The sequence below is a fragment of the Eupeodes corollae genome, chromosome 1 (genome assembly GCF_945859685.1).
Source record: "Eupeodes corollae chromosome 1, idEupCoro1.1, whole genome shotgun sequence".
NCBI lineage: Eukaryota > Metazoa > Arthropoda > Insecta > Diptera > Syrphidae > Eupeodes > Eupeodes corollae.
In genome coordinates, this window is record NC_079147.1 from 19,323,597 (window position 1) to 19,346,071 (window position 22,475).

Consider the following 22,475-nt stretch of genomic DNA (forward strand, 5'->3'; position numbering starts at 1 on the left):
AATGACTTAAATAAGGACTTAAAGCCGAGTATCAGCCAGCATAACTTAGTTCGAAGGATAATACAACCAAAACAAGTGAAACTATCCAAATAAGACACCTTTTTCGAGGCTAGCTCAGAAGAAGCATTGGATAAATTGAGCTAAAGAACATATTACTTGAAGCAGTGAATGGAACCGCCTTGTCTTTTCTGATAAAAAAGGTTAACAATTCTGCAAATAAGTTAACTTCCAAAACTTATCAAACTGTTATTAAAATAGACATATTTTTAATAACCTCACTTCATTGATCATGTTTTATTATATGGTTTTTATTCTCGTTAAACTAGAGAAAGTTCTTTCGGGAATTGACATTGAGCTATTTTATTTAACAAAATATATATGTACATATATTAGGAAATCTTTCTTTCGGGACAGCTATTGAGTGCTTTCAACGAGAATGATAATTTCAGATCTCTTATCACCAACAAATTTCTAATTTCAAAACTATACACCTGCTATTCATCGACTTCGAGAAGGTCTTTGATAGCGTGAACAGGGAGAATATCTGGTTTCTAATTTGCGGAGGAGAGGCATCCCGGAAAAAATAATTGCTATTATTAAAGCAGCATATGATAGATCCAAGTGTCACGTTCTGCACAATGATAGGTTGTCAGATGATTTTGAAATCCGAAGCGGAGTCAGACAGGGCTGTATTCTCTCGCCAATATTGTTTTTGTTGGTGATAAGCGATGTACTGCGCTCAGCTCTGTTGAGGGACCCAACAGACTTTGACATTCTATTTAAAGCATTTGGATTACGCGGACGATGTTTGCTTACTCTCTTATAGGATCATGGATCTCCATCAAATGACAACGAGTCTGGAGAGAGAAGCAGAAGTTGTGGGGCTGAAAATAATTTGCGGCAAAAGAAAAATTATCAGCCTCGGAATCCGACCATCCTCTCAAATAAATATTTCCTCGCAACCGGTGGAAAAAGTGGAGAACTTTCAATACCTTGGAAGTATTGTCTCCATCGAAGGCGGAACCAAACAAGACGTCATCTGCCGCATCGGCAAAGCAAAAGCGGCGTTCAGTATGCTGTCAAAAATTTGGAGGAATAACTCTAATTGCTTAAGAACAAAGCTACGACTGTTTCGCACAAATGTCGAATATGTGCTTCTTTATTATGCAGCACTTGGAAGGTTACTTCTGCCATAATAAGAAAGCTGCAAACCTTCGTAAATAGATGTCATCGTAACATCCTACGGATTCTCTGGCCAAAGCGAATATCAAATGAGGTCCTTCACAGAAGGACAGGTCAGCAACCGAAAGAACCTATAATACTAAGACGTAAGTGGGAATGGATTGGACATAAGCTTCGAAAAAGGCCAAGCAATGCAGTGGAATCCGCTCACACAAGAAGGAAGAAGAGCTGGACGACCGATAAGCAAATGGCACAGGACAGTCGAGCAGGAATCAGCGTCACTATGCAAGAGTTGGAAGGAGCTGAAACACATCTCCGGAAACCGTACACGATGGCGCGTAGGCGTAGTAGAGGCCCTATGCCCCTTATGTAGTTTCCAACGGAATAAACAGGTCTGAGGACCTAAGTAAGTAAGTTTCTAATTCTTCAAGAATAGAAGCTAGTCCGGTAGCCATATAAGCTTGGTAAAACTCAACAGTTTTCTTAAATTTTTTAGGTGATTTGTCTATTTTATACGAAGAATCCTTAAAAAAAAAAACCGAAAATGCTTCTGGGATATTTTCATGTTTTGTAAATTTGTATCCAAAGATTGAAAATTGAGAACAGGATTGAAAAAAGTCCCACGAATATATTGTTCTCTACATAAAGTAAAAGGTTTAAACTATTCTTTTATATTTAAAGTCAATGTCAGTGGCTTCAGCAATTTTTTTCATCATCAAATACTTTCTAAAATGATTCGTCTTCTGCTCGTTTTATCTTTGGTTGATCCCTAACATCTTTGGCGAGGTCCAAAGCTTGGACCAAGTCTAAACTCACAACTTAATTACCTACAACGAGAGTGGATAAACCCTACTTCTAACCCTTTAGCTAATCAAGAACTTGAAATCAATAGCACTTACTTTTTAATGTTATTATTTAGAACACAAACGGAAATAGCTCCTGAAAATTTTTCAACCGCTTAATATTTTCAGATTCATCGAGTCAGATTCAGCGTTTCTAATGTCCTTTTTTTTGTGGAGTTTCTTCGCTTTTGCTTATTGTTTATTACCGCTTATATTTCTTTTTCGGTGTATTTAAATAATAAGCAATCTCTAATGGCTGGTATTTAGCTGAAAACATATGTAGCAACTTTCAAAGAATGTTCTACACAATGGACGTACAGAACTTGCGGATCAATTTTTTGGCGAATAATTGCTTGAACTCCATATATCGACCAGATATATTGCTTGCTCCATCGTTCACTTGCCCGATCAAAAAAGAAATATCCACATCAAATGCATCACCTGTGTCATTAATACAGAACTTTTTGGTTAACTGCTTCAACGGTCATTTTCAAACAAGACAAATATTTGTTTATATTTTTTGCATCTCAACCTTTAATTTTTCAACAAAACAACGCCTCAATCCACACATCGAAGGTTGTTAGAAGTTGCATTCAATCCGAAGGTGTGAAACTTTTGCCTAATCCATAATTGAAAACGTTTTATCATTGCTATCGCGTAAAGTTAATGAAGAATTTAAGGACAATGACACCTTAACCGAAGCTATTCGTGATGCCGAATGTGGAATCATCTTTGAAAAATTGTTAATCTATTTCAACTTATTATGTTTCAATGAATTTTTAAACCAATTTTGTTTCATTCTCATCAGACACCAGAAAATGGCTACATAAGGCAATTCCAAATATAAACTCAAAGCAACACAACTGAACTAAATTAAAATAAAATATTACATAACCTCTAGAATATTTTATGCAACGAAAAACAATGTGTTTTAAAACCTGGTATAATATTTAGAAAAATTAAATTCACGTTTTTATTTTTACAAACAAAAATTAAAGTCTAAAAATGCTTTTAGAATTGACTTTCGACTAAAATAACAAGAGGTTAAGTTATGACATTAACTTCAAACACATTTTATCTTTTAAAAAAAACACTTTATTCTTATTAGAAATTGCAAAAACAAAATGTTTACGTAATTATTTTTAAAAAAAAGTAGATAGTAAATAATTATTTCTCTCCAGTTTTTAATGTTAAAACACGGTCTATAAATTTCTGTCTGAATTTATGGGCTCATGTTTTAGTAGAAAAAACATTTTGAACTTTGTTTTATTTTAATTCAGCACGATTTCAATAATCGTACAGAATATCTGAGAGTTTAAAATGTTCAACTATAAACTATGCAAATGAAAAAAATCACTTATTAGCAACAAAAATGTAACAAAACATGAACTTTATAGTTTAAAAACAATTACTTTCCAAACAATTTAAAAACTTCGAAAACTATACTCTTAGGTGTCAAAAATTTCAAGATCGTCTACACACACGTTAATTGGTATAAACTTTGATTATTTCTATTGACAAAATAAATCTTCACTGCAATTTTCAAGTTGAATCACCATTATCTTTAAAAAAAAACGTCATAACTCCACTCGTCTAGATTTGTTTAACCAATTATCATTCTTTTATTAAAATCTTGAAAGTGTTAACTTTGAAAAACCACAAAAAGAATTATGTATTAATAAGTTAACTTGAACTCTTTACCATAAAATAACTCATATGGCACTAACTTCCGAGACCTTTAACAAAGTTTAATTCAGTGAGCAAAAAATTGTCTTTATTTGACATTAACAAAAGAAAAAGAGTCTAGGTAAACAGAATTTTTCTAAACAGATGGCATTCCATCAGAGGAACAAAACAAAAAATTATTACGAATGTTCAAACAGATACAATAAACAATTTTTTTTAGTATTTTGTGATAATTTAATGAATTCAAAAAACATTTGACTGTAATTCACATAATAATATAAAGATGGGTGTGCATTTTATTAGAATTAACTTTTTTTTAGATCTCTATACTTTTACGAGTATTTTTTGGCAAACAAAAATAAAACCTTGGGAAAATTAAGGAAGATATTTTGCACACCAATCTTTATGTTTTATGTAAATACATATAATAATTCACAAAAACAAAAATAAAAATATACATACTCTATTTGTTTACTAAGTTGATTTGTGGTTTTATTTTTATATATGTATTTTTAAATAATACAAGTTTATAAACATGTGTTTCAGGTAAGATATATTCGAACATTTGATTAAAAACAAAGCGATTGTTTTGGATTTTTATAGCTTTTTAAAATCTTTAGTAATTTTCTTATTTGATAATTTTATCTCATGGCAACAATGCTATGTGGTGCCATAATGTAAATTTTTAATTTATAATACAATTTCTCTTAAAATATCCACATTTTAATAAGTATTCAATGGTTTTTGGCGTCTTATACTTGAACGACTAAAACTAAAGTTGAAACTACCAAGAACTGATGGTGATGAAATTTGTCCGTTTATTGTTCCACCAACAAAACAAAACTGCAAGTACATCAAATGAATTGTCAAAGAAGGAAGATTTATTAGAAAAAGTCTTTGTGAATAAGGAAGTAATGTTTGAATACCATGAAACCACGAAAAGGATCGTAGACAAAAACGCAAAAATCTTTTCTGAATGGCTTCGAGTCTTGTGTACGGCGGCGCGGCGTAGTAAGGTGACCGCACTGTACAAGCATATTCCAGAACTTGGCTCATAAAGTAATTTTAAAACATATGGATCAAAGAAATCGTATGATCGAAACCAAGTCATTTATACATAAAACAAATAGAATAGAACCAAGGTGACTACCCTGGAGGACACTAGAATTCGCAACAAATGAACTTGAGCACTCATTGCGAAATTTAAAACTATAACGTGTATCTTACAAATATGAGGAGATCCAGCTTATGAAATAGTTGTTAAAACCTTGCTGCGATAGTTTTAAAAGTAATGTTTTATGATATTATTTGTCAAAGGCCTTGCTGAAATCAGTAAAGATCCAGTCTACTTGTTAAAGTTCTTCAACAAATCTAAACAAAAGGATGTAAAGTAAAACAGATAAGTAACAGTTGAACGCTTTTTAACAAAATCATTCTAATTATCACAGATAATTGATCTAAAATAAAAAGAAAGGATGCTACATACAATTGACTCAAACAGTTTAGGTATCACAAGATAGTTTAGAATTAGGTCGGTAGTTCATAATTTCGTTTTAAGGACCTTTTTTAGCATTAGAAAGATGCTCGAACACATAACGAATGCGCTAAATACTCAGCATCATCTTTAAAATGGATGATAGTTTACCGTCGGGACCAGGGCTAAAACATTCGTCAAGTTGTTGGATACAATTAAAGAAAGTATCTTTGCTTATAACGAAATTGATAGAATTTAAGTAGGGGAAATTGGAAACTGTTGTAGATGTGTTAGGAAAACTAATATTATTATTAACTTTTTATTTGAATTCTGATCTAAAATTCATGACCTGCCATTTATAAATATTTGAACTTCGAAGTTTAAAAAAACAACCAACTTATTTATATTTAAGTGTATTCACCTTTGCAACTAAAATAAGATAAAAAAGATTAGAAGTTTTTCTTAAGCAACAAAAAAGAGTATTGTTTTAGCGTCATGTTTATCACTAAACCACACGTGTAAGTATTTTAAATTCTTCTTCAGTTAAAAGTACATACATACATATTTTGTTAACCAAGAATTTCAACAAAAACAATATTATTACCTTTCTTTACTTGTTTGTTTGATTCTAGTTGTCAAGTCAGACATGAAGCAAACACGGAAACAACTGATGTTAACAATAATAATTCTTAGTTAAATATTAAACTAAATAAATAACAACATAATACTTAAAGTAAACGTAATTAATTACTGTCAATATGTTTATTCTTTTGAAAACAAAAAATTCCAATCAAAATTCCATATTTCAGAATTCTTATAGTTTTCAAAAATGTATACTCAGATGAATCAACACAATATTTTAAACATTTACATAATTTTTATTGGTTTACTAATGTTAACATTTTTTTATAAAACAAATAGTGGAGTAGCAAGAGAAATAAGAAAAATTGTAATACTTAATATTCGTGTTCAAATCCTTTATTAAGCCACTTTAAAAATGGTAGGTTTTCCTTAAAAGTTGATCTATGTTTACAAGGTTGCTGGTTGACCCTTTTTGTATAAAACTAAATGCAATTTACTTGAAATCTTTAAAGTTCTAGATTTGTAATAGCTTTGTTTTTGAGCTTATAGTTTTAGGATCTGATTTTACATAAAGGAAAACAAATCAGCTGATCTGATTAATTAACGAAAAATGTACATATAACATTTTAAATGCTGAAAATTGGATAGACTTTGTAACTGCATCACTCGGGCCTTATAATTTAAGAAAATGTCTTCTTAATACATAATTTCGAAGGATTTAGAATACGTTTTCACTATTTTTTGCACTTTATTGTTTAAAATAAAAAGTAAACTTAATGGCAGACGGCGTAAAGCTATGTTTTAAAACGAATTGTTATACAAACTATGAATAAGCAAATTTGTTTAACAAAAGTCATTTATAATTGAATTGATTCATTAATTAATAATACAAACTTTTGAATCATAAGCGCATGCCAATCATGCGTGTCATTTATTTATTCATTAACAATTCTAAGTTAATGAAAAATATTGATTAAAGATTTCAAGTTTGTAGTGCTAGAAATTGACACATGTCAAACTCAGCTGTCATTTTAAGTGTCATAATATTATTTAAATGTTTGCCATTTGAGAAAATGGATCGCTTAGTAATCGGAACGTATCCACTTTTTTGTATTAAATAAATACAAATAAATTAGGTGGCCCAACAATCCGTTGAGAAGTAGAGAGTTATAACTATTCACTTATAACTCTCAAATATTAGTGTGAGTGATTAACGTTGTCAATGATGAAAGGGACTTACTTTTTTAAGTCCAATCGAAGCACCTAATTTGAGAAGCCATGGCAAGAATAAGTTGTAGGATTTATCAATTTTTCGCAAGATGTAGTACCCGCGAAAAAAACATTAGGTGGCACATGCATTGATTGAACCGAAGACCTCTGGAATATTAGTCCTATACACTAACGATCTCACAACGGGTACTACAGTCTTTTTAATTAAAAACCCATAAAAGCAAACCAAATAAGCTTTATTCCTGATTTGGTTCATAAGCACGTTCCATGATATATAAAAATTGACTTACTAAAAATTCTTAAGCTAATCAAAAATATTAATTCACAATTTCATGTTTGTAGCACTACTGAACTCAGCTGTCATTTGAAATGTCATACAAATATTTTAATGTTTGCTACTTATGAAAATGTATTTTTTATAGAACTACAAAAGATGCAATCGGTGAAGTTTTGATGACATTAGAAGAAAGTGGCAGAGTTTCTGTGGTCTTCAAGCCTGTATATTATTGCAAAGCATGCACGACTGAAGCTCGAATTCAAATGGAAATGATTCGAATTTATTGACTTTTGAATGCTAGCAACAATTGTTTGAATTAGGTTTTCTCCGACGATGCCAGGAGTTTTTTTTACCCCTTTTGATCTGGCTATAATTTATAAAGCCTATATTCATCCCAAACTTGAGTACGATTCCCATATTTCGGCTGGTGCTTCTATAACCCACTTTAGTCTCTTGGACTGAAATCTAAAGAGAGCTCTTAAAATAATAGGTGGCCATGTCTCTCATTATTTTATCGCTACTTCCATAAGCAATGTTCTATTCTGATGAAATAGCCAGTTACATTCCTCAAACAATTCAACCGTAATACTCATTCTTTTAGGAATGCCCATCAGTTTACTATTGAGCCCAATTTCGGTCGTACTGTAAAGTACAGAGATTGTTTTTTAAGTCGCACTACACGAATGTGGAATGCTCTACCAGACTCAATATTTCCCACTCATTACAATGTGCAGACATTTAAAACCAATACGCATCGGTATCTCCTTTCAAATCCTATCCTCCCTTTCTAATTACTCGCACTATGTATTATCAATATGAGGGTATTCATATCTCCTTGAGTGCGCGTACAATATACAAAAAAATCATAATTGATTGGAAAACTAAATTTGGAGAGGTTCCATGAAAACGGAATGAAGAGCAAAGTATGGCCTCATTGCGCATGAGGCCGGGTTCCTAGCAGTTTCACGTTTTGAAAAGATCCAATGGCCACCCAAATATTCTGATTTGAAAACGTTAATTATTCACAAAGAATCATATTTACCCGAATAATTTTCAATTTTATACACTCAAAAATGTTTTGTTACCTACTTCAATTATGACCGAAATATTTGAAATTATCACAAAAGAATAGAATGTTGTGAAATTTTACTACGAGACTCTTTAAATAATCTTGCATTTCAGATTAAATGATAATATCCAAATCTTACAGGGAATTAAAACTTTCATTTAATAATTTAGTATCGCTTTTTGTATTTTATCAATCCTGACTTTAGAAACCAAAAATAAATAACATTGAATATATTGACAAAAATAAATCATTCATATTAAACAGGTGATGTATATTTGAGGTATTTAAAATATAAATACAATTCATTACAACACTTTTAAATAAAATTATGATTAAGGACTCGATCAAAATACAAAGTTTTTAAAATAAAGGAGACGAAAAACTTTTTGACAATTTTGTATTAATTTGAATTAAGATTTAGAAACTAGTAAAACCGATGAGTCTTTTACACATTCTCAACATCTATTCTGAAAGCAAAAAATATTTAAGCCTCACAAGTCCAAAGAAGAACTAATCAACCTTATTACATAAATTATCTTCAATTAGCTTGTTATTGTTGCCAAAGAGGTCAAAAATCAAAACAGTAAAGCGTCATTTGTTTAAACTTCTAGAACAATCCAACTTAATTAACATTATTCACCCACATTATTCCAAATCATTTTTTTTATTTTATCGATATTTTAGAAACTTAAAAACTGGTATATATGGACAATCAGGCTTAACCAGACCCAAAAATAATGGCTTAGTGGAAACAAAATTTGATTATTTCCAGTCAATAAAATTAATACCTTATTTATTGACATTATTTATTTTATATCTTTACGTCTCTAATTCTTACTTCACTAATTAATTGTTTACATTTTTGTAAAGAAATTTATTTAACTTACATTTTATTTTTTTACAGAACAACTTTCATTTATATAGAACCGTTATAAGCTGAGAGTCTTTAGAATTTGTATTTTAAAAGTAAACAATAAACACACTTAAAGAACACAAAACTTTTTATCATCTTTTAAACACAAAAAAAAAAACAAAACTAAATTAGTTCTTCTTTGTTTTAAACATTAACCAACAAACAAAATAAATCACACATTTATTTATATTCAAAATTTTAAGCTGAATATATAGTACCGTTACATTTTTGTGTTAAATGTAAATTTCAAGGTAAAACCTTAAGTTTTATTAGAAACACAAGCGCCGCGGCGGTCGTAGTAACGTCATTCCATCAACAACAACAAAAAGTGTAACCAAACAAGGTGGAGGTATTTAGGTACTACCTCACTAAACATAAATTAATAATTAACCACGATCAACGTGAATACAAACGGTATGCAAAGATTTTGTCAATTTAATCAATAACCTTGTCGATCGGCGATCACCGTCAGACTAATCAGTTAACCAAAGTTAACCAAAATAAATTTCCATTCAAAGAAGACCGCTGTTGCTTGCCTGACTGCCTGCGCCGTTTTTACCTGCACCTGACCATCATAAGACTTCTCTCTGCAAGTTGAATACCTTCAGGCCTTCATCGTCGTCGTCGAAATACTCTACCAGACCAGTTAACCAGTTCGTTTAATTCTCATATCATTGTGGCTTAGCTTTCAGCAGTCCGTCTCGTCAGCCCAGTTGATCGCGCAGAGAAAGAACCTTATCACAGAGCTCAAAACTAAAACGATCGCAGCGCTGCTGTTCGATTAACGATCAACCAACTGACCACGATTGGAAAGGAAACAAAATAAAAATGCACTGCGAATTTTAACTAATTTTGGTTGCTCCATCAATCAGAAGGCAATGAACAAATAAAAATGGTTAAAAGTTTATAAATTGCACTAACAAAATATTAACAATTGGAGTGAGTATTGGACATAGAGATTACCATCAGGAGCATGGTTCAGCTCGGCGGCGTGCGTTTAACCACTGGCCATCAAAGAGTTCGTTTTCGATTAAAACCAATGTAAACTAATGGAGAGCTATTTAATCGAGACTTGTTGATACTTATCTAGGAATTAAGTATTCCATGCGTGTAAAAATAATAGGTACGTTTACTAGCTAGTAACCAGCTCGTGATATTCCAGATCACACGACACCGATTTGAAAAAAAGAGTAATTGATTTTAATAAATCGTTTCACAGTGAAAATAATTTGGACATACGAGTTTAATTTTGTATAGGACAGGGAAGGATTATATTTGCCTAAGGTTAGTTCAACCAGCTTCACAGAATTATTATGAATTTGAGAATAATACAGAACTGCATTGTCAGCCATTCTATTAAATATTTCACAGACGAAAAATTTGATCGTAAAAGTCTACAAGAGTCTAAGTTCCGAAAGCTCTTTATTAACAAGATATAACAAAAGTTGTAAGAAATGAAAAGTTTAAAAGTTAAAAGGCTTTATCTTTTCCAATGATTTTTCTAGAGAACAAAACTGAAAAAAGAAAGCAAATTTGGAGTAAGATCCGCTAAGGCGAAAAATCAGTCAATTTGACTATCAACGAGTTTTCCGTCTGTGAAAGATTATTCAATACAATTCAATTGAACAATTCATATCCAATCATTAGATATTATACATTAGATGGGAAATGAGTATCACATTTTTTTGACGGCTTTTTAGCTATCAATTTGACTATTGCCTTTCGTAGAGCAAATTCATTCATTTTGGTTGTCATTTATCCAAAAGCAAATGTAAATTAAGGGACAAGTTATAGCTATCATTGAAACTAATAATTGAAATTCTAACGATTATTGAAAATGATGAATCATTGAACAAAATTTTCCTGACTGAAATGAAAGTTGAGTAAAAACAATTGTCACATAAAACAAAAAAAATAAAAAGGAGAATATTTGTTTGTTCATATGGTTAATCAGCTTTAATTCTTGACTCAGCTTAATTTCTTGATCTTGTATGGGTGTAAAAATAATGTGTGGTCTGAGCGTTGCACAATTCTAGAGAACACTGCTTTGAAATTGACGGTTCATTATCGTTTGCAATGAATACCTGAACGACAGCGATATTTGTTCGACCAAAATGTTGAGTTTACTGAAAAAATTGACAATTACAATTTAATGATTAGTGAAAGGGCGCGTTGACTAACTCAAAGTTCTGAAATTCATTTAAGATAATTCGATACATAACTTGCTTAATCTGTCATGCAAGGGGTCTTGGGTTCAATCATTGCCTGTGCCACCTTAATTTAAAAAAATTAATTTTCGCGGGTACTGCCTCTTGCGAGGAATTGACAATTCCTTCAAGAGTAATTTTTGTCATGAAAAAGTGCTTTCTCAAATTAGCCATTGGGATTTGGCCTAAAATTGTAGGTCCCTTCCATTCCTGACAAGAGTATTCGCACACAGAAATGGTTGAGAGTTGTAAGTCACTAGGCCCTGGTTCACAACGGACTGTTGCGCCACCCAATTTTATTTGAACTTGCTTAATCAATATTTTACCTCAAATAAAAATTTGTAATGATACCATCCGATGATAGCTACAATACAAAAAGATTTTAAGAGTGCTAAATATCAAAAAAGGAAGGTAATTTTCTATAAGTGGTTTTTCTGAAAAAAAGTTTGAACAAAATCAAGCTGATAAGACCAAAGTGTAGCTAATTTTTGACTTTTTAAATCATTCAAAGAAATGTTGCTAGCTTAAGTTAACTTTGCTTTATTAAAACTTAAAAGGCTTATAGCCTTTTTTTAAACATAGAGAGGGTTTAAAATTAACGAAAAATTTTAATTTTAAAGGAACTTGGAGTTTACCAGATCAATCTGCGGTTAACCGGATTAACCATATTGGAGCGACGCTACCCACGTTCCAGCATTATGGATGACCACGTTTTCTGGGGAGCTAACATCGACTTGTACCAGTATTTCGGTGTAGCCAAGGCAGCACTTCGGGTTTCCAGAACTAAGGCAAAAGTAGGTGATACCGGGAGAAGATGCAAGGTCGAAAGACTACAAATGCAAGAGATACTTAAATCCTTCTCCGACATAGTTACCTCGTTCGAAGTTCTTTGCCGCCAACACAATGTATCGAGAACCAGTGGCAACATTGATAAGATTAAAAAAAGAAGCTGCATCTGACGTACTCAGTTTCAAACGGACACTAACATGAAATCCCTGTTTTGATGATGAATGTCGGCAGACAAATATAGCCAGAAACCAAGCACGGAAAGTGGTGCTTCAAATAAGCCCGAGAGCTGCTCACAAGCTTTATGAAAAGAAGAGGAGAGAGAAACACCGACTTCATGAGAGATTTAAAAGTAGAAATGAAGTTAGAAAGTTTTATGAGTAGATGAAACGAAATTCACTGAAAAAGGGAGACCCTTTAAACTGCACCAACTATAGAGGAATTAGTAATCTTAACATCGCTTGAAAAAAATTTGTTTGCCGTAATATTATGTAAATGTCTAAAGCCCATCGTAAAAAATCTAATAGTTTCTTATCAGTGTTTTCGTTTTTGACCGGGAAATTGCACAGTCGATTAAATATTCACTTTACGGCAGACCCTGAATGAAACCCAAGAACATCAAATCGGCGCCACCAGATCCTCAATGATTTTAAGGAAGCATAAAACAACATATAAAATGACGAACTGTAAAAAGCCATGCCTAGTTTTGGCATCCTCGCCAAACTTGACAGTTTGTGTATTATAACCTTGCAGAATTCGTGCTGTTCCATAAAGGTTGGAAACAACTTAACAAAACCTTTCGATCGCTGTCATGCGATTTCCTAAGCATCGTCTTCGAAAGACATAATCGGAAGGAACTCAGCGTGATGTCAATGGGGTTTTGAGAATATTGATAAAGAAGAGACAAAAATGGGTTTAATGGTTAGTAAGGAAAAACCAAATAAATGCTATTATATCAAGAAGGGTCCAAGAACATAGACGTTTCTGTGAAAAAGTCAAAATCGAAGGACGTTTCTTTGAAAAACGTCACCAGCGTTGAGATCAAACGAACAATTACTCTTGCTAACCGCTTTTTGTTTGGCTCGTCTTTTAAACAATTTAACACTTCAGTTTTTGGAAATTGTATTTGAATAATGACGACTGATCCGAGTGTTAATGATAATTCGTCACTAATCTCCATTTATTAATAGACAATATTGCTTCATAATAACTTGCTTCGTAATAACTTCTTGCATTTCCCAAGACTTTTTGAAACATACCCAGCCCTGTGTTTCAAAGTTCATGGAAATGGTCACTTCTTTTTTTTGGTTACATTTTATGTAAGTACGAAAAGCCAAGGGGATTTTCCAGAAAATATGGTAAAAACTTTAATCACGTGAGTAAAAATAATACAAGACGGGGTTTTTTGTTAAATTTAATATAACCACTTAATACATAAAACCGTTAGCAAGAATCTGAACTGGTTTTTCATTTGATTACCAACTCTGTAGACTACTGCATTAATTTAGTAGATACCAGATAGTATTTTATATGACAATACAACAAAAAAACTGTGAAGTTAATATAGAAATCAATCAGACAAATTAAATTGTTATTCAAAGGTAAAAATAAAAACAGAACTAATGATCTCGTTTTTTTTTTAATTAATTCAGTGAAAACATAACAAAACATCAAATCGTTTCTGAGTCACTTTATTATAATTCTTACGAATATAGATATCATCGAGAATATACCATTTCTGATGATGCAGAGGAATGAATTGGCTTAAGATGGATCACAAATGCCTGAGGTTAAAATTTATTTATATTATTTTTATTCTTTAGAAAATAATATAAACGAAAAGCACGTCAATCCCAAGAAGTTTTAAACATATGTAAAAATATGTATGCATGATGTTGGACAAAAAGAAATAATACTACGTCGTCGTCGGCCGACGCACGTTAAGGGGAATTTTTTAAATTACACATTTTAAGACTAACAACTTTTTAAAATTAAAACCCCAGGAGGTGATTTTCTTTGAAGCCGCAGAAATCAGACGTATACCTGTTGTGACTTAGAGTGGTTTTTCGCTATCCTAAATTTAATTAATTTTAGATCTAGATATGGCAGACCAAAGATTATGATGGTTGATGATTAACAATTTTCAAAGAAACGACATATTAATGACCATTTAAATTGGACAAAAAGTGATGGCCTCATATTATAATTTTGGGTTTTTCATAGTTTTGGATTATAGTCATCTTAGCTTATGATGATTTAATTTGTCATTAGATACAAAAACGAACCATCCAAAAAAGGTTTTGTATGTAAAGTCTATTTTTCAAGTTGTGCTACTCTTGATGGAATCGTTTATCAAAAAAAGAAATCTTAAATCTGAAATAATACACAAAAGAAATAAGATGGATCGATAAAGAGGGGCTTGACAATAAAAGTGGCGTCAGTAATATGAATCTTCTTTAACCGCAAAAAAAAGTTTGAAAACAAAAACAAATGAAAGGAAAACAAAATTGACCAAACTTATATCTTGAACAGGGTATTTCAGATATTTTTTTTTAAATATATTAGGTGAGAACTCAACCCTTAAAATGATTAAGCACACTGGAAGCTATTAGAAATTGGGATTAGAACGGAAATATTGACGTTTTTGAGATGATGGGTGGGACATATTAAGGCTGCTAAAGCATTCTTCATTCGTGTAGTGCGGTTGAATAATGAAATCTCTATACTTAAAATTACCGGAATCGGACCCAAAGTAAACTGATGATCATTTCTTGATATACGGAATTGTTTGAGTTAAGGAATGCAACTCACTTTTTACTAGAGCATTGTTTCATCGTTCTTAAAACTTATTTTTGGAATTTATTAAGTACGTTTTTAGGGTACCTTTTTGTATGAATTATAGCCAACTCAAAATGTGAAACAAACTTGTTGTATCTTCAGAAAAAACCTGATCATTGTTGGGTACTATAAATTGAAATTGTGCCCTTATTTCATTTAACAAAAATGATATAACATATATTTTCAGCAGTTGATCATATTTCACATTAAAATGAGGTAAAATTATTTAGAGAAATAATACCAAGTTATCGGTAAGGTATTTAATTGGGGGTTGGGTATCAGGCAACCCACCATTCGCTTCCTTCTTAGACAAATTATATTATATTAGGTGCAAGGTTAAGCTACTCGTAATGCAAAGTATGGCGAACCATTCAGCTGAAAGCTTTTAGGAAATTGGTTTAATTAAACTTTATAAAAGTGAAATAAGGCCAAATCTTGAACTTGGTCCTTATTTCACTTAACTCTATTTCATGTCACCGAATTTTAAATGCAAATGCTGTTTGTTCCCTCAATACAAAAACCACCAACAAAAAGTGTCATTGGTAAACAGTATTGAGTTTTCGGGTCATTAAAGTCTACACAGCTTATGATTCCCCATTGTTAAATGTTATCAAGGTTAGAGTTAGATGAGCTTATCATGCGCTACTGTTGGTTGTCCACATCCAAAGGACAAGAATATGAATCAAACAACCACTAAGAAAAGCTAAAAGTACTTTTGTCAGCAAACCAATCCAAAATTTCAAGCAAAAGTTCATTTATAAAAATAAGGAAGAATATCGGAGACAAAATGGAGCCTTGCGGCACGCCAGTACAGTAGATTTGTTTGTTTTAATTTCCTGAGAGTGAATATAGAAACATATTCGAATCACCCTGTTTCGTAAAATTCTTAATAATGATGCGCTTAAATTTGTTTTAATGCATTCTATTTTTGAAGAAACCAGTCAGGATGATGATGGTTGTTGAAAGACGATAATACAATAAATTGTTTTTTATTCTGTTTTTGTTTTATTTTTATTTTTGTATTGCATTTTTGTTCTGTTTTATCATTTATACTCATTTTATCGATGGATGAATTTAGTAGTTCTTTTAGTTTGAAAATAAATAAAGAAAGAGAAAACAAGAGAAAAGTAAAGACTAACTTCGTAAGAAAAAACTGGATGAAAGTGGATAAAAGTAGTTTATACCTTGAATATAATATTAAATGTAGGAGAGTAGCTTTATGTACAAACTCAACACAATAATTACTTTAAAAACAATAACAGAAAATAAAGGTAAACAAACAAAAGTATAGTATTTAAAAGGTTGGTACTATCATCTCCGTATAAAACTGATGGTCGTAAAAAACAAAAAAGATTATTATTTATTTAAAGGAAGGAGGTCACATGAGCACAGAAAACTGGTAAAACCGTATAAACTTACGTCAAAGGAGTGTCATTATTTTAATTAGGAAATCATACACCCCCTCTCTTGGCCACTCTCCATAATCCATAAGAAAAGAAGAATAAGATATGAAATTAAAATATAAGGAGTAACCTAAAATAACTTATTTAAGAGTTAATTTAAAAGAGATAAATATAGTTTCCAAAAAATAAAAATACTTTTGGCTTTCGATCTTCAACGTCATTAAACAAAACAAAAATATGGAAAGAATTGATAAATTTACTTTCATATTTTTCTATTTTTAACTTCCCATTGGAAGATGTTGTAATGGGTCCGATTTTTCAAATTAAAAAATTTAACATTTATTAAGGTTTTTTGCAGAAAGAACTTTCAAAAACATTCATTTTGAATTACTAACACTTTAAAGAAAAAGTGACAATTAGTTTAAACCAAAATTAGTTATAGTAAAAACTATGATTGCAACTTCTTTCATTACATTTAATAATAAGACTAGCAAAATATTTGTTAAATACAAACGAAAACTAACATTACCGTCAAATAAATGTTTTTAACGTCTGATGGAATCCATTTAATAGTCTAACTAACTAGCAAACTTTCTTCATCTATAACAAATTGTTGTTGTTAACTTGTTGATGAATTTAAAAAATTCAATAATACAAAAATTTGCCCTAAATTAAGTTAACGTCTTTATTATCTTGACGAAGAAAACCAATTGCATCAATCATTATTGATTGGATACTTTTTAAAGTTGTTAAAATTAATATATTTTTTTTGAGGGAACCAATGTGAAGTTTTTTTTGTATAATTATTTTTAAAAACATTTGTTGTTGAAATGCAATTTAATACGAGTCATGGGTATTTTTGTTTATACGAGTATTTTTGTATAGAGAATTGAATACAAATTCAGTTTTTAATTGGATTAGGTTGCAAAAAAGAGGCTGGGATGCGACCCATATTGATAACTTCCCATCCCGTGTGTCGATTTGTCTTGTTTAAAAGTTTGTAGGTTTTCGTGTTTCGTTAAAAAAGTTGTCAAGTTGAATTATTCTTAAAAATTTTAAAATTACTAACAATAGTGACGAAGTAGTTAAGTTTCAAAATCTAGTTTTGTTCAATAGATTCTAAGTCGAAAACAATTTTTTCCCAATTTAAGTAGCATTTATTAAATTTGTACAAATTGGATGAATGAAATTAATTTGAGAGATATCAAGAACCAAACATCAATTTTTACAAAATGTACGCATTATTTCTTGTAGATTTTATTTTTTTATGAAAAAACGGACTATTGGATTTTAATAAAAAAAACTACTGAATATCGAAAACAATATTTTCTGTGAAATCAGAAAGTTTGACGACAGTATTTTTAATTTTAAAAAGCTATTTGAGTCGAAAGTAAAGTTTTAGTATTGTTTTTTTGTTATGTTTTTATTTTTTATAAAAAATTGTCAATTCGATTTTTCTCAAATTTTTACAGAATTAGAGAACAATATTTTTTAAAAACTAAAAGTAGTTTAAAGCCAAATATCTCGAAGTTCTGAAAAGATATTTGAGTCGAAAATCAATTTTTACCAAACTTTATTAATTTCTTTGTTTAGGTTTTTATTTTTTGTAAAAAACTGTCAATTCGATTGTTCTCAAAATTCTACCAGATATTTAAAACGTTAGTTGGATTTTTTTCAAAAAAATATATTTAATTGGTATCACGTTGTAATATACTATATAAAATTTAAATCAAGTCACGCTATTTTCCTGAGAGCCCTTCGGTATCTTTCTGTCTTATTATCTGTATAACAAAATTTGCTTAAAGTATCTCTTTAGGTTCTTGAGCTATGGACCACGAAAGAAACGTCGCGAACGTACGTACACACGCACGCACGCACAGACATCTTTCTAAAATTCTCTTATTTCGACTCAAGGGACCTCGAAACGTCGATAAATGCCAAATTTTTAATTTGACAATTCGGACCCATTACAATAACTGCCTATGGAAAGTTAATAAGCTTGACTCCAAATGTTGCGCAAGATTTACATGCACCAAAATATAAATTCGAAAAGCTTTTTATAAGAGAGTGAACTGAAATCAACAAGTTTTGTTTATTATAAATAAATAAACAATTTTTGTAATGACTTAACGACTCGCGAAGTCACTTTTATAGAAATTTAAACTTTAAATGAGAGCTATCAAAAATTCAAAGTAGTCCATTTAATTTCTCATATCAAAGTTAAAAATACTTGTTGAACTTTAAGTAATTTTATAAAAAAATGTCTGTAAAAAATAGTCACACATTTACGAAATTCTTGTAAATGCATGTTTATTTTATACTCTTTATAATTTATAAATATTAAGCTTATATCTAACGTTAAAAAATGTTATATAAATAAAAGTAAAGAAAAAAATAAAAAAAAAAGTAATTACAATATTTTGAAAATATTATTAGAAAAAAAATAACGAAATAACGAATTTTTTCGTTTTTAACGTAAGGTCAAACATATTTTTTTTATAACTATGCAATCGTTAATTTGTGTCAAACATTTTTTATGAAAAGAGCAATGATATAGAGCTAAGGAACAAATGATATTAAGAAAAAGCTAATTAAAAATTAAAACACAATTATACCCCAATGATCAAAAAACTGTCTTGTCAAAGGTTTTTTAAACTTAAACGGACTTTTTCATAATACTGTTAAAAAAGTGGCTTTTTGGAATACAATTCCATTGACTATTGTTGAAATCAATCTTCATTTAAAATTAAGGTTTATGGATTAAGAATTATGTTCAAAAATAAAATCATAAAAGCTGGAAACATCACTACTGTGAACATTTCCATTTAGCTTTTACGATTTTTTTAAGTCCATTGATTTATCCGTCTATTTAAATTCATCGAAATGCACAAAACTAGGTACACTTAAATATTTACAGTTAATACCATAAGACTATTAAATTAAATATTACACTTCATTCGAAAAACATTAGTCTCAACAAAACACTTAAAAACCTACAAAATGCACACACGCTTCTGCTATTATCCATCAAACATTATAAAATCATTAGAAGGAAGTATTTGTTCATAATAGAATATCATAACATACTTATTAAAGTCTAATTAAAGTTGTTGTAATATCATAACAGGTAATTAAAAATTGCTATGCTCAATTTTAAATTAAGTTTAATTAATATGAACACATTTTTTACATTTTTCAATATGTATGTAGGCATTTATAGAAAGTAGAATGCGTTTATTTAATAAATTGGAGAACTTTGAGTATCTTGACGGTCTTAAATTGGTTTTACTATTATTTTTTTTTTAGTTTTTAAATAAATTTAAGTTTAACACTAGAAAGGAACGAAATTAATTTTTTTAGGCAATATTTAAAGGGGTTTTTTTTTAGTTCTTTAACCCATTAAAATCTTCTTCAAACGATTTGTATTGTATTGTTTCTTGTTATAAAACCAATCAAAACAAATAAAGAAACAATAATCAAGACTTTATTAGAAACAACAAAAAACAAAAATTGTTGTGATGCAAATGCAAATTCTCTTCACACCTACATTAATTTATTCAAAACGTTTTCTGGAAGTTAGAAAATTTGCATAGAAATCTCGAAACAATAAAAAAACTATATTCATTATGCAAGTTAAGGAATCTGAATAAAACAATAAAATTTTTTAAATCACTTGTTTAACATAACACCACCTGTTAAAAAATTTACAAACTTGTTTATACCATTTATGGAACATCATCATCATGTCTACATGACTTTATCAGCTTTTTTTTGCAAAATTATAAAAATGATTTTCTTATTATTTAAGTATTTTTTAAACTATTTAATGCCCACATTTTTATAGCCTAGGATGAGACATATCCAAAAACCAAGCCTTTTTAGTATTCCACGCGGTTATTTTGCACATAACTCAAAGCTTTTATAATATCTCTTCCTCGTTTATATAATTCTTCTATCGAACTTAACTCTTATTGAATTAATTTTAACCAGAACAAAACTATAAAAAAAAACTATTAAAAATTGCAGTGTTTTTTTAAAAATTCCAAAGGCATGCAAAAACAACTATAACCATAAAACACAGTATTTTAATATTGTATAGTGTCGTGTCGGTAATAAATTTTCCCACAAGCCGGCTCTAATGCACGACGAACGATCGCGACGCACATGGTTCAAATTCAAATATCTTAGCCGGGAAATGAAATAAATAAAATATGTTTGAATTTGTTATTTGTTTAAACAAATAAAACCAAAAAATAGAGTGAATATATGGTCTTTGTTGACAAACAAAACACCGAAGTCACATGGTATCTGAATGAGAAAATAAACCTCCCGCATATCTCGCTAAATTAACTACGCTTTTGTTTAATAATTAATCGAGACTTATTTGCGATCGTCATGTGAGTCTTTATTAGAATTTCTTTTTTTTTAACTTCATAATCATAAACAGACATAAATACCAGAATATTGTTTATAGTAATTAATACTTCACAAAAACTAGAACTCACATGATTTTAAATTATATGCACTGGCTCCAAACCGTGCGTCGTCGTTGTCCGTCAAGAAATTTTAATCACAAAAACTAAAAATTACACCTGTTTAACACTTAATTTCAAAATTATAGCGATTAATTCGATCACCACCACACCACGTACTCGTATAATCTATAAGCTATTTAATTATTTTTATTTTTAATAATTTGTTTAAATAATTCGATACTCGCAAAAGATTTTTTCGAAACGAGAGCGGTAGATCCTTACGCGGCAACGGTTAGATTCATAAAACATTCAACCGAGCGGCAGTGAGTCTCATTTATAATCAGCATCAATGAATGAAGGAGAATTAATTAATTGCGCTATCAAACAATCCGAGCTGGAGCGAAACGGTCGGAACGTTCGTTCGGTTCGTTTGTTCGGCGTCGTTATAGTCGTCGTCGGCGCACTGCCAAACCAAACCGCCAACTTTAGCAACACTGTTTTATCTACACCAACATCCACCAACAACAACAAGAGCAACAAAAAGCCATCAACAGCACACGTAGGGTCATTAAGAAAACCTGATCAGTGATCATCCCCTACCGCTTATTAAGTCTTGAGAATTTGCTTTAAAGCTTTGATACGTCACGGCAGGTATAAGTTGATTAATCTGTTAGAATGCGGTAAAATTTAAATTAAAAAATTATATTGATATGCTATGATAAACACCGCTATTTACAGTGTTTACACCCGGTGCGGTGGTGGTTGGTGCGATGACTTATTGTGGTTAGACCTTAAAAGGGCTACAAACAATTAAAACTTTAAGTAATTCTATTTATAGACATTTCAAGTGCAGATATTTACCTTTAATTTTATGTTAACGATTTATTTATTGTTGTTGTTTCTTATTGTTGTTATTATTGTGCAATCCTTTTACGTATTCATTGCATTTTAATGTCTTCAAAACGGTGCGCCCAGAATTAAAACTTTTGATTAAGTGGGGTTTACATAAAATACAAGAAGTCATTTTTAAAATACAACCACGTAATTCTGAGGCCGTTGCGTTGCGATCATAATAAAAAAGCGGAAAGGCTTTGAATGTATTTCCGGGTGGCTGAGTTTTTATTTTTAAGAATTTTAAGTTATTAATATTCGCGTTATCAATTTTGTTTCCGAAAAAGAAAAGAAATTAACTCAGCTGACGAAAAGCGACCTAAATTTAAGACGAACTCGTTTTTTTGTATGTTGGGGGGAATTTTTTGGGTTCAATATTTTGAAGAGCTTCAAGGTATATTGCTACTTAAAAACAATTCAAGTACAAATTAATGGTGCTTAGAGTAAAATGAGTGCAAAGGAAAATGAAGTTAGAAGGGTATGTCCTGGGACTAATAATTTAGGCCGTACGCAAACCTATAGAGGCCGGTAAACAAAATTTTTGTGAATTGTTTTTAGAAATTCTACAAAATAAATTTAAACTACAGAAACTGAGTTTTTGTTATAATATTCGCTGAAAA

The 22,475-nt window shown here is 30.5% G+C and overlaps 1 protein-coding gene across 1 annotated transcript in view; it reads right to left on the bottom strand.

The window, feature by feature from the left end:
* Positions 1-21,389, bottom strand: part of LOC129939784 (sodium-independent sulfate anion transporter-like) — a 34,958-nt gene extending 13,569 nt beyond the window's left edge. Inside the window, exon 1 of the mRNA XM_056047926.1 lies at positions 20,995-21,389. The gene's annotated coding sequence lies outside the window, so the exon portion shown is untranslated. The remainder of the gene's footprint in view (positions 1-20,994) is intronic.
* Between the last annotated feature and the right edge of the window lie 1,086 nt (positions 21,390-22,475).